Source organism: Felis catus, chromosome B3 (assembly GCF_018350175.1).
Source record: "Felis catus isolate Fca126 chromosome B3, F.catus_Fca126_mat1.0, whole genome shotgun sequence".
NCBI classification, from domain to species: Eukaryota; Metazoa; Chordata; class Mammalia; order Carnivora; family Felidae; genus Felis; species Felis catus.
In genome coordinates, this window is record NC_058373.1 from 90,920,404 (window position 1) to 90,932,848 (window position 12,445).

The 12,445-nt window shown below is 35.1% G+C and overlaps 1 long non-coding RNA gene and 1 pseudogene across 1 annotated transcript in view; one reads left to right on the forward strand and one right to left on the reverse strand.

Moving 5' to 3' along the window:
- The window catches only part of LOC123386056, a 537,493-nt gene that overhangs the window by 446,728 nt on the left and 78,320 nt on the right, over positions 1-12,445 (forward strand). The gene's annotated exons all lie outside the window — the stretch shown is intronic.
- On the reverse strand, positions 1,600-1,700 carry LOC123386383 (annotated as a pseudogene).

Below are 12,445 nucleotides of genomic sequence, written 5' to 3' on the forward strand. Positions count from 1 at the left end.
CAAGAAGTAGATATTACATTTATATACTACACAATGTATTGCAAAAATGTCTATATAGATCAGATGTAAAAATGTAAAACTATGAAACTACATAAGTATTCCAAAAATGGTATGCCTGGTTTACATTATAACTCCAAGACTGTGGTCGCAAACCAATAGTAGAGAGACAAATTCAATTTGGTGTTTACCAGTGTTTAACATTTATTGTTTGTTTGTTTTTTGGTTTGGTAATTTTTGCCTGTAGAAAATATACTCTCTTTTGGATACATTCCTATCCCTCCTTATTGCCTTTTACCTAACTTTATCTATAGGGTCCCTGAACCTATTTTAGCTCTCTGATTCACAAATCCATCAAATAATATCTATACCAAATACAGGGAAGGAAGAGGTAAATGCTCACTTACCACAATGTCAGTGTATTCATTCTGAAGAAATAGTATCAGTAGATAAAGTGAAAACGTCCTTTAGAGACAAAAAGGATTTTATAAAACAAGTTAATACTTAATAAGAGATATTATGTTTAATTTTATATATGTGTTGGGTAAACAGACACATACCAGAATAGAGCACCTGATCGTACCCAAACTTACCACTCCTGTCGTGCGTTAAATACACAGGTTGCCCTTCCTGTGCGTACACATCTTTCATGTCAGGAGAGCCATAGAAACTGGAGAAAGACAAAGAAAATGGCAACAACTGCCAAGGGATGAGGAATTTGTCAGGCTTGACAAGAAGGAAATAAGTGAACAGGGATTAAGGAGAAACCTAGGAGCAGTAGAAAGTATAATTTAGTATAGTTTATTTTCAATTTTTAAGAAGTTTATTTATTTATTTTGAGACAGATATGGAGGGGCAGAAATAGAGGGTGAGAGAGAGAAACCCACGCAGACTCCATGCTGCCAGCACAGAGCCCAATGCAGGGCTCGAACCACAAGATCATGACTTGAGCCGAAACCAAGAGTTGGGTGCTTAACCAACTGAGCCACCCAGGTGCCCCTAGAATTGAAATCAGAGTAAGGACAAAAGCTAATCTTCATGATCTCTCACCTCACTTTCCCTTCTAGCCCCCTGACACTTGTCAGAGTTGAGTTAGGAAGATAGCAGATATTTAAACTATGTGCAAAATCAGAATTCGAATTTAGACTTGTCTAGATTTTAAAAGCTAACGATTTTAAATGCTAAACACTTTGTGTTTAGGGATGCAGATATGGGCTTGCCATAAGGACATGACTGGAAGTAAAGCAATATATTTTGATGAATAAAATTTAGTATTTTTACAACAAGAATTTACGTAATGGAGCTATTCATCATTATTCTATATAGAATTTCAAAATGAAAGCATTGTCTTAATTATAATGGCCCTAATATAGTAATTATGTGTAACTTTGTGTAAAAAACTCACATTTATGAGAAGTTACATAATTTTTTGAAGCAGACATAGAAATTTTTACTATAAAAATTGTAAATTATATTTAAATTTTTCTGTTTTCCTTAAACATTTAAGGCAAATTTCAGAAAGAAGTTTTATTACATACTGATAATTTCTTCCATAAAACTTGATATTACTGTGCCTTAAATTTTTGCAATAGAGACTTTTTTAGTGAGTATGTCCTTTTGGTCAGAAAAGTGGTTGCCCTTTGATTTTAAACTGATAAGAACAGATACTACATTTGATCTTAGCCAAAAGGCCGAGAAGCGATATTGCCCTTTGATTTTAAAGCCATATGGATACCATCATGTCACATAGATTCTGAAAAGCACAAGCCTACATTATGTAGATGATTAGAATAGTACTGTAGTGCTATAGTTCTTGGTGGGATTTCATCACCGGGAAAATGCTTAGTTTCCACTGAATATTTATACTTCACTTTCACTCTGTTCTTAATCGCAAATGTTTTAACTAAATATTTGAGTATTTTAAACTAAATTTTGGAGAAACAGAAGAGATTAGATACTTATCAAATACTTAGGAGAAGTAAACTACTGATCTAGGCAGAGAAACAATGCATTATTAATATACTTTTTAAAATGTTTAATTATTTATGTTGAGACAGTGAGAGAGAGAGAGAGAGAGAGAGAGAGAATGTGTGACCAGGAGAGGGGCAGAGAGAGGGAGACAGAGAATCCCAAGCAGGCCCTGTACACACTTCTCAAAGAGTTGGCACTGAGAAATATTGACTGTGAGTGTAAGGAAAAAAAAAAATATATATATAATTTTTTTTACATTATAGAATATTTAGAAATAATAGAGGCACGCCTGAATGGCTCAGTTGGTTAATTGTCCAACTCTTGATTTCAGCTCAGGTCATGATCTCACCATTGTGTCATGAGATTGAGCCCCTCATTGGGCTCTGTGCTGGATGTGGAGCTTAAGATTTTCTCTCCCTCTCTCTCTCTTTCCCTCCGTCCCTCTCCCTACCACCTTCCCTCCCTCTGCCCCTCTCCTGCTCTTGGTCTTGAAGGAAGGAAGGAAGGAAGGAAGGAAGGAAGGAAGGAAGGAAGGAAGGAAGGAAAGAAAGAGAAAGAAAGAAAAAGAAAGGAAGAAAAAGAAAGGAAAAAAAAGGGAAGGAGGAAGAGGAGAAAAATTTCTATACCAAGTATTAGGTATAGTTTGATGGGAAACATGATAGTTTGGAAACTTAATTTGGGAGCTTTTTAAGATATGGAAAAAGGTATAATTTTATAAATTTTAGCACACATAATAAAAATACATTTATAACCCATATGGATAGAATAGATCTGGAAATATGTCACTTCCAAGTACTCAGAGTTTGAGGTTAAAGAATGTATTTAAAAATCACTGAAGTTTTCTCTTCTCTCCAGCTTCACTGAAGCTTGGAAAAGGTAGGTCCTTACTACTTTGTCTATTTTTGTCTTGAACCACTCTACCAAATGAAATACTAAAACCTTTATAGCAGATTAGAATAATTTCAGATCAATTAAGTACACATAGAGAAGAGTTTTCCAGGAAACTTTAGTAGAGTCATGCTCATACTTTAAAATCCAAACTTCCTTGTATGACTGTCATATGCCTTTCATATCTCTTCAGAGATGATATTCTAAACCATTTAATTCACTAGAGATTTCAGACCAGATTCTTCCCTGTGTTTTGACTGGACTATTATTTCAACACAGGGTCAGTTTTGTACAAAAAAATGAAATTATAATGAATTATGTTTATTTAGAGTTTGCAAATGAACACATTAATTTGAGTCACACTTGCCAGAAATACATTGTTTCCACATAGCTGTTATTTTGGATGTTTTTACTATCTGGAATGTCATCAGAGCCTAGCAATTTGAAATGCCCACTGGCAGTACACACTTCTTGCAATTCTACATCATCATAATGCTTAATTTAATAATGGGATCCAATTTGTTCTCTGAGTATGAGCATTTTAATTATGTGAAATATAAATAGGGAAAGCTTGGTAATAGAAACCTTTTCCCTCTGAAAGGTAATTCACAGATCCATATTTTTCTCTCACTTCATCCACCATGTTATTGGTTCTTAGTAAATAATTAAAAATGAAGAATTTATTCACCTAGAGTTAGAGACCATCCAGATAAAATTTATCAGTTTCATAATTTGAGTCTTAAAATACACCTCTAACCATATATTATTGTAACTGCTAAAATCAAATGATGTAGACAAGGTAATAAGATGATAGTATAATATGGATAGAGATATATGTGAAACAGTAAACATGAAAGTTACAATCCATATGGCTTATAATAAAGCTGGCAATGCTTTTGCTTCTAGAGACCTCCAAGGAAAGGATGAATTCATTAACATATTTATATTTACAGTAACTCCAGGATGTAATATTTGAGGAGTGGATTATGAAAATGCAATTAACACGTATATTTCTTTTGTATGTTTTATCATTTTGAGATATATGTTTTTAGATTTGTTCTTATAACACATTATAGTGATTTTCTTTAAAAAATAAAACATAAAACATATAGGTTGGAATCTTCATCAAAGTTTGCCATAAACTCTAGGATTTTATTGTAGACAATTGTATATATGACTTAGACTAGGTCCAAGGGACAGTCAAAGGAGTCCTTGGCTTTGTGCAGAATAGAAATCAAACTTTATCCAGGAGAAAGTGAGAGCAGAATTTATTAAGTAGCATAAGTTATAGAGTATACCAGATGGGGTGATGGGAAGTTCAGAAAAGTGAGTCTCTCTGTCACTTGGGGTTAGAAGTTTATATTGGAAAGGGGTCCAGGGTACATGTTTGTTTCAGGCATCCAGGGTAGGGTCCAATCAAAGGTGACCATCAGGTATTATTACATACATCATCAAAGACAGGCCAGTGTAGACCAAAGCTTGTTCAAAGCTAATGTCCTGGTACATGCTTGGGATCTGGTTATTCTTAGATATTGTCAGGTGTATGGGCACCTAGGAGGAAACTCAGAGAATAATCAACTTTCTTGATTCTCCTTTGGAGTGGGAACATAGCTTCTTTGGTTTACTAGGATTCAAGGTGAAATACAGAACATGAGTAAATGGGGCCTAGCAGGGAAACAGCAGGCATGGAAGCTTTCTAAAATGAAGTCCATTCAGTTTTCCTATCTCATACATAGTAAGGAAGAATGAGAAAACTCATAAATAGGAAATAAAGCCTCAGATGAATTTATCTAAAATTATCATAGACACATTACCTTTATTTGGATTTTATTAAGTCATTATATTATGTTTTACTCCACCCTTGAAGTATGGCAACAAGAGATCAGAAATCATACATTTACCCGTTGCTGTATTATATGCAAACTCTAGAAAGCACTTTACATACCATAGGTGAATTAGATTGTGTTAGAAGGACAAATGCAAAGGATTGCTCAGAGTTTGTACTAGTAGAGTTAAAATAAATGACCAGTGGGGCACCTGGGTGGCTTAGTTGGTGAAGCTTCCGACTTTTGACCAGCTCAGGTCATGATGTCACAGTTTGTGAGTTTGAGCCCCATGTTGGGCTCTGAGCTGAGAGCACAGAGCCTGTTTGGGGTTTTCCCCCTCCTCTCTCTGCTCCTCCCCTGCTCATGCTCTCCTTCTCTCTCTCTCTCTCTCTCTCTCTCTCTCTCTCTCTCTCTCTCTCTCTCAAAATAAATAAATAAAGCTTATTTTTTTTAATGACCAGTAATCCAAAACATTGTTCTAGAAAATACTTCCCTTAAGCTATAATATAAATGACTAAAAAATGCAAGCCTTCTTTCTGGTCATAGAATTATAGATTTTCATGACAGGAAATAATCTTTGAAAGCCAAATTATAGATCATTAATCGTGTTCATAGGCAGTGCAAATTATCCTACCCTGCTTGGTACCTGTATCCGAGACTTTTAGTCTACCTTTCATCTTTGCTGAATAGCTGGTCTTCCCTATCAGTTCACTGAATGAATCCTCCTTGTTCTTACCTAAAGTACAACTTCTCTGTTTTGTAATGAATAGCATTTTTTTCTCCACTATGTAAGTCCTCTTCTTCTGAAGTACACTCTTTTTTTTTACTCTGTAACCATTCACTCCCACAGAATAAAAATATGTAGTAATGTGTAGGTATAAAAATAATAAAATAAGGAAAACATTCATACCACACCTTCTTTATCCATTCATCTATGAACACTTGGGTTGTTTGCATATTCTTGGCTATTGTAAATAATGCTGCAGTAAGCATAGGGGTGCATCTATCTTTTTGAGTTATTTTCTTGGTAGGTGGGTAAATAGACAGTAGTGGAATGACTGGAGATGACATTTCTATTTTTAATTTTTTGGGGAAACTTCGTACTGTTTTCCGCAATCCCTCCACCAATTTACATTTCCACCAATAGCATAGGAGGGTTCCCTCAACAGTATTTCTTTTTTTTTATTTCCTTTTCTTTTCTTTGTTTTTTCATTTCATTTTTCTTTTCTTTTCTTTTCTTTTCTTTTTTTCATTTCATTTTTCTTTTCTTTTCTTTTTTTTTTTTTTGTCTTTTTGATAGTGCCATTCTACTGTTGTGAAGTGATATCTCATTGTGGTTTAGGTTAACGTTTCCCTGATGATAGTGATGTTGAACATCTTTTCATGTGTCTGTTGGCCATCTATATATCTTCTTTGGGAAAATATCTATCCTGCCCATTTTTCAATTAATTTTTTAATATTTATTAATTTTTTGAGAGACAGAGAGAGACAGGGCTTGAGTGGGAGAGGGACAGTGAGAGAGAGAGAGGGAGACACAGAATCTGAAGCTGGCTCCAGGCTCTGAGCTGTCCACACAGAGCCCGATTTAGGGCTCGAACTCAGAGACTGTGAGATTGTGACCTGAGCCGAAGTCAGATGCTCAACCTACTGAGCCACCCAGAGATGCCTCTATCCTGCCCATTTTTTAATTGAATTTTTTTGGTGTTAAGTTATATAAAATCTTTCCATATTTTAGATGTTAACAATTTATTTGATATATCATCTACCAGTCAATAGGTTGCTTTTCCATTATGTTAGTTTCCTTCACTGTACAAAGCTTTTTATCTTGGTATTGTCCCAACAGTTTAATTTTGCTTTTGTTTCCCTTGTCTGATGAGTGATATCAATAAATGTATTGCTAGGACTGATGTTCAAGAGATTACTGCCTATGTTTTTCTTTAGAGGTTTTATGGTTTCAAATCTCACATTTATGTCTTTATCCCATTTCAAGTTAATTTTACTGTGTAGTGTAAGTAAGAATGTGGTCCAGTTTCATTCTTTTGCATGTATCTGTCCAGTTTTCCTAGCACTAATTATTGAAAAGACTGTCTTTTCTCCATTGTGTATTCTTTCCTCCTCCATTGTTGATTAATTGACCATATAATTATAGGTTTATTACTGGACTCTCTATGCTCTTCCATTGACCTCCATGTCTATTTTTGTGCCATTACTATACTCTTTTGATTACTATAGCTTTGCAGTATTTCTTGAAATCTGGAACTGTGAAACCTCCAGCTTTGTTCTTCTTTCTCAAAATTGCTTTGGCTATTTTGTGGTTCCATACAAATTTAAGGATTATTTGTTAGAGTTGTATGAAAAATGCTATACATACTTTGAAGTGAATTGCCTTAAATCTGTAGATTGCTTTGGGGAGTATAACATTTTAAGAATATCCTTCCATTCTGTGAACACTAAATACCTTTCCATTTGTTTTTGTTGTCTTCGGTGTTTTTTTTTTTTTTTTTTATCAGTTTCTTATAGTTTTCAGTGAATGGGTCTTTCATCTCCTGAGTTAAATTTCTTCCTAGGTATTTATTATTTTATTGTAATTTTAAATGGGACGAAATTGTTTTCTTAAATTTTCTTTATGAATCTTCATTATTAGTGTATTAAAACACAACAGATTTCTGTACATTAATTGTGTAATCCTACATGTTTACTAAATTCATTTATTCTAAATAATTTGTTGGTAGAGTCTTTTGGGTTTCCTTTCTCACTCTCTTTTCCTTCCTTCCTTCCTTCCTTCCTTCCTTCCTTCCTTCCTTCCTTCCTTCCTTCTTTCCTTCTTTTGAGAGGACACCAGTGTGGGGGAGAGGAACAGAAAAGAAGAAAGAGAATCTCAAGTAGGTTACATGCTCAGTGTGGAGCCCAAATTGAGGTTTGATTCCACAACACTGGGACCACAGCGTGAACTAAAATCAAGAGTCAGATGCTCAACTGACTGAGCCACCCAGGTACCTCCTCTTGAGTTTTCTAAATATAGTATTATTTCATCTGCAAAACAAAAGATATTTTTAATTCTTCCTTATCATATTTGATGCAAATTTTCATTGGTTTTGGTCAATGATAGTCGAAGCAGTTGATCATTCATTCCACACTTTAAAGCTCATTTATTTGGCTTCAAGTAGAATCGTGATTACCTTCTTCAGATCTCACTGGAGGCTCCAGCCCATTTTTCTTAAGTGTCTCTGTATCCTTCTCTTTTATCCCTCAATATCTTGGAATTGCTCAGTCCTCAACATTCAGTCCTATTCTCTCCATTTGACCCATTCTTCAAGGAGCTCATCCAGACAGTGGGCCTTAGCTATTATCTCTATTGTAATATCCACAAATTTACAGCTCTCCTTTTGAACTTTCTTCTGACTTCCAGACTTGCACAGTAAATGATCCTCTCAGTATCTAATTTGATGTCCAGTTTACACTTTAAACTTAACATGTCTAAAACAGATCGTTTGATTTCTTTTGTCCTCTACAGACATTTACATCTTCCTCTAGTTACCCCATTTCAATAAATGGCACAACTCAACATTTCTACTTTCGTTCAGGCAAAAATCTAAAGGTTGGCGCTTAACTCTCTATTTTACATTGAACCATTTATTTAATCTATTAGAAATCTTGGTTGACTCTGCTGGTATGGTTGCCCTTTCATCTAAGCTACCCCCTGTGACCCTCATCACCTGGTGCTCATGCTCTATGTTAATGTCCTCCTCTTGAATGTGACTCTCTTCATGAGAGCTGTCATTTCCTTCTAGCCAATAAAATAAAAGACAAAGATGAGGATTTTGCAAACATAATTAAAGTCTTGAATCAGTTGATTTTGAGTTAATCAAAAAGATTAGTGATCTTGACTTAATCAGGTAAAAGCCCTTAGAAGAGGCACTGACCCCTCTCTGAGCTCAGAAAGATGTTGAGGGATAATGGGACCCAGTGAGGCTTAAGGATATATGTTCAAATATGTGTAATTACTTGAGAATAGCTCACTGAACCAGAAACAGTAACAACAGCAACTACTACTTATCCTGGTCCTGAAGATTGAAATTCAAACATTCTAGCTTATTTTGTAGTAAATCTTTGCTAATGAAATAACTTTGTAAAGAGTACCGTAGGAGACTTCCCAATAATTAATTTTCTAACAAAATTAGGTTCATATAACACTTAAATGAGATAAAGTATTCAAAGATACAGCTTGGTGTTATTGTGTACTTATGGCAGGAAGAGATGGTCATGCAGAATCAAAGTGTCACAGTATGGAGGAAAGGGAAAAAATATAAAATGGCCGACTTCACATTTCTGGTTAATGCTGAATTCATTTTGCATATGTTTCTATTAATATACCCGTATGTACAAATGACAGAGACAAAATGGCAGAATTCAGAGCTGAATATACAGTAGGACCATCTCAGTATAATGTTTTTCTTTCTTTTTTTCTTTTTTTTTTTTTTTTTACATCCTGTGTTCTAGGCCCAGGTTAGTAGTCACAAAGTTAAATATCTTATTCTATGAGAATGAAAAGAGGAGTCTGCTTTCATAAAAGTTTAGGATTTAGGGTTAACAACATGCATTTGTATTAAGAACGATAGGATTTACTATTCATTTTAAAACACGTCATTGCTTTTATTATGCAGCTATTTTTGACTTCTAAATGAATGAAGCCACATCATACATATGTATGTGTGTTTATTCTCAAGGACAACCCAGAGGAACTAGAGAAAATGATTCAAGTGCATAGCCACTCTCAGTGGCACTTCAGATGGAAACACACGTGCACTGTTATAAGGAGGTCAGGCTCTCTGAGAGTTAATACAGAAATCAGTAGTCTTCTATAGAATACAGGTACAACATGAAAGAGACATGAGCTCTTTGGCTAGCATCATGCAAAGGATTGCTCCTTAGGGAAATTATGCTAGCAATTGGGTTGCTCATTTGTTATTGGATTTTTGTCTAGCAAAGTTGTTTGTACTCTGATCAGCAGCAACTTTTATTTATAATTGAAACCTTTCCAGTACAGGTACCATAGGAATTAAATGATAATGGAGGGTGCTTCTTGTTTATGAGGTAATAACGATATTAAGTCTAGAGTTAACCTGGATATTAAAGACCTCTGAGGACCTAGTAATGACTGAGTTACTATCATTCTGATTAATAAATCAAAAGAAAAAAAAACCTTAACTTTTTTTTATCTTAACACATTTTTTAAAGACCAGGAGTGCAAAATAATCATATTGAAATACAATTTATTAGGAAGGTTAGAGATAGCATTACTTTATTTGGCTTGGGTAATGTGTATATATTTTTTAAGTTTTTATTTAAATTCCAGTTTGTTAACATATAGTGCAGTATTATTTTCATGTGTACAATTTAGTGATTCGCTTACATAGGACACCCAGTGCTCATCACAACAAATGCACTATTGAATCCCCAGCACCTACTTAATCCATCCTCCTCTCCCACCTCTCCTCTGGTAACCATCAGTTTGTTCTCCATAGTTAAGAGTCTTTTCCTTGGTTTGCCTCTCTCTCTTTTTTTCTCTCTCTTCTTTTTCCTTTGCTCATTTTGTTTCTAAAATTCCACATTTGAGTGAAAGCATATAGTATTTGTCTTTCTCTGACTGACTTATTTCATAATAAGAGCATAATACTCTCTAGCTCCATCCACCTCATTGCAAAAGGCAAGATTTCATTAGTATTTACAGCTGAGTAATACTCCATTGTATGTATAAATACCATCTCTTCTTTATCCACTCGTAGTCAGTGGACACTTGGGCTGTTTTCATAATTTGGCTATTGTAGATAATTGTGCTATAAACATCAAAGTTCATGTATCCCTCTGAATTAGTATTTTTATATTCTTTGGGTTGAATACCTACTAGTGCAATTGCTGGATGGTAGTGTAGTTCTATTTTTAACTTTTCATGGGACCTCCACACTGTTTTCCATAGTGGCTGCAATAGTTTGCATTCCTAACAACAGTGCAAGAGGGTTCTTCTTTCTCCACATCCTCACCAACACATGTTGTTTCTTGTGATACTGCTTTTAGCCACTCTGACAGATGTGAGGTGATATCTCATTGTAGTTTTTTTTTTTATTTTTTTTAACGTTTATTTATTTTTGAGACAGAGAGAGACAGAGCATGAACGGGCGAGGGTCAGAGAGAGAGGGAGACACAGAATCGGAAGCAGGCTCCAGGCTCTGAGCTGTCAGCACAGAGCCTGACACGGGGCTCTAACTCACGGACCGCGAGATCATGACCTGAGCCGAAGTCGGCCGCTTAACCGACTGAGCCACCCAGGCGCCCCTCTCATTGATTGTATTTTCCTGATGATGAGTGATGTTGAGAATCTTTTCATGTGTCTGTTAGCCATCTGTATGTCTTCTTTGCAAAACTTTCTAATTGTGCCTTTTGGCCAATTTTTAATTGGATTATTTGTTTATTGGGAAAACTGGACAGCAACATGCAAAAGAATGAAACTAGACCACTTTCTTAAACCAAACATAAAAATAAATTCAAAATGGATTATCCATTCTGACATCCTATATCTTTTGATTGGAGCATTTTCCATTTACATTCAGAAAATTATTGATAGATATGAATTTGGTGCCATTTTTTTATTTGTTGTTGTTTCTGGATATTTCCTCAGTTCCTTTCTAGTCCTTGTGGTTTTTGGTCTATCTTTCCCACTCAAAGAATCCCCTTTACTATTTCTTGTAGGACTCGTTTAGTGGTCACAAACTACTTTAGTGTTTGGGAAACTCTCTCTGCTATTCTGAATGATAGCCTTGCTGGATAGAGTATTCTTGGTTATAGCCTTTCCCCATTAAGCCTGTGGCATATATCATGCCACTCCCTTCTTCTCTGACAAGTTTCTCTGGAGAGATCTGCTGTTAGGATTATTTGTCTTCCCTTGTAATTTAGAGATAGACTTCTTTTGTATTGATGCTTTTTAAGATTTTTTCTTTCTACATTTTGCAAATTTAACTAGGAGAAAGGATTAAGGAACTAAATGTGAGTCCTGAAACCATAAAAATCCTAGAGGTGAACACAGGCAGTAACTTCTTTGATATTAGTCACAGCAACTTCTTTCTAGATATGTCTCTGGAGGCAAGGGAAACAAGAACAGAAGTAAACTATTGGGATTTTATCAAGATAAAAAGCTTCTGCACAACATGAAGGCAATCAACAAAACTAAAGGGCAATTTATAGAATGAGAGAAGATATTTGCAAATGACATATCTGACAAAGGGTTAATATCCAAGATATATAAAGAATTTATAAAATTCAATGCCCCAAAAACAAATAATCCAATTAAAAAATGGGCATAAGATGTGAACAGACATTTCTCTGGAGAGGACATACAGATTACTAACAGACACTTGAAAAGATGCTCAACATTACTTCATTAGTACTTCCATCATTGTTGCCTCATTATAATATCCTGATTCCAGGAATTTTGATCTTGCTGTACTTTACTTCTTTCTTATATACACTTTCCCTAGACGATCTCCTGTAATGGATATGCTACACTTTCCATATATTACCCCTCTGAGTTATTGCAAAAATCTGTACTCTTTGCTCTTTTCCAATTGCTATTGCAACCATGAGCTTTCCCATCCATCTTCTAATTGGCTCTCAGTTACTCTTTTCTCTCTGCTTTAGCCCATTCTCTTTGCTGCCTATGTGATCTTCTCAAAAGTCTGGCTTTGTCTCTTTCCTGCATAAAGAACTCT